This window comes from Suricata suricatta, unplaced genomic scaffold (genome assembly GCF_006229205.1).
Source record: "Suricata suricatta isolate VVHF042 unplaced genomic scaffold, meerkat_22Aug2017_6uvM2_HiC HiC_scaffold_2790, whole genome shotgun sequence".
Classification (NCBI taxonomy): Eukaryota; Metazoa; Chordata; class Mammalia; order Carnivora; family Herpestidae; genus Suricata; species Suricata suricatta.
Window position 1 is genome coordinate 1 of NW_021873659.1, and position 1,596 is coordinate 1,596.

The 1,596-nt window shown below is 55.4% G+C and overlaps 1 non-coding gene across 1 annotated transcript; it reads left to right on the forward strand.

Annotated features, from left to right (window-relative positions):
- The first annotated feature begins 1,294 nt into the window (after nucleotides 1–1,294).
- Nucleotides 1,295–1,368, forward strand: TRNAI-AAU. Its single transcript has one exon. It is a non-coding gene; the product is annotated as a tRNA-Ile (tRNA).
- The last annotated feature ends 228 nt before the right edge of the window (nucleotides 1,369–1,596 follow it).

Consider the following 1,596-nt stretch of genomic DNA (forward strand, 5'->3'; position numbering starts at 1 on the left):
CTATCCCATTGTGTGAAAGGGCGGGATCTTTCCATGAGCGCTTCTTCTGATCCGGAATCACTACCTTCCTACTCAGTATTTCATTTAAAAGCAGGTACAGAAAAATACAGTTGTTGGACTTGGGAACTTCAGCCTATCTGGGAAGGGAACTGGAGGTGGGGTGGGGTGAAGACAGCTGACCCACATCCTAGGTTTCACCAGGTGGGAACGGTTTTTTGTAGGAGAGCGACTGCCAGCGCCCATGATTGTCCCGGAAACCCCAGGGCGGAGTCGGGAAATCTGGGAGTCCGACCGCCCTGGAAACGCCATTTGTCCTTGGACAAAGGAGTCCAGGGTAGTCCTTTCGGCTTTTCAAGGCCGGCAAACAAGAGAGGTGCATCACGGTCCGCTTTGCCTGCAGATCTTGAGGGCCCGGGACCCGGAAGCCACCTCGGAGGCTCGGAAACCCTGGGTCCCCGGACTTGAGCCCTCGACCCTGGACACCTCCAGAGTGGATGGACCTCGGAGGCTCGTGCGCTGCCCTGCGCCAGCGTCGGCTTTGAAACCAACAGTCCTCACCTGTTGATTCTCTTCGCTCTAAATACAAGTTTTCTCTGAAAGTCATCAGCACGGACGTTCGAAAAAGACAATGGAAGTAACCGACGTGCAACACCTTCAACCTGTCTCAGGGGACGGGCCGGTCGCAGCTGGCTGACTCCGGGGGTCCCCTGGTTCGCACGCCGACGTCTGAGTGACACCGAGCAGGTGCCGTCGGGAGCCGCCAGCACCCGGCTTCTGCGGAACTCCGCGGCCCTGCTCTCCCGCCCCCAGACAGGACAGCAGGCGTGACGGTGCTGCCGGGGGCCGCGGTCCCGGCTGTGACGTCAGGGCAGGTGTCTGTGGGTCCTCAGAGACCTCGCGCACCTGCGCCTTTCGTCCGTCCATCGCGCTAGTCTCCTTTCCTTGCGGGGAACCGACCGGAACTGGGTGGGTCACTAAGGCACGAGTCCTGCAAGAGAAGTTGGCAACGGGTGATCCAGAGTTCCAGACTTACCTCTACCAAGGGGAGAGCCCCTTCACCACAGCTGAAAATCCCGTGACAGTGCTCTCTCCACACACACAGGCCACACTAGGGCTCTGTGCAAGTGGGTGCTCCAGTCCAGATCCGAAGAGCTCCGAGTGTGGACTTCTCATTACAGTCCGTGAATATGGTTCAAAGGTCTTCGAAGCCTGAGGAGAAAGAAAAGAGAGACTCTTTAGTTTTGGGCAAACAAAACTAAAATCACCTATTCTTAGAAAAGACTGCCTCGCGAATGGCCGGTTAGCTCAGTTGGTTAGAGCGTGGTGCTAATAACGCCAAGGTCGCGGGTTCGATCCCCGTACGGGCCATGTACGACAGCATTTGGCCTAAGTTTGTCGGACCCCACATAGCCACTCATCAGGATCAAAAGTCCAGACCTTCTTCTTCTCAAGAAGGCTATGTATTTTCGCTTCGCTTTGCTTGTTTTTAATTAAAAGTAACTAGACTCACTAGGGATTCTTAAAGTTACTTGAGGGAGTAGGGTGCGAGTGAGGCGGTTGTTTTAGGAATGGGAGAATCAAGGACAGTTATAGACA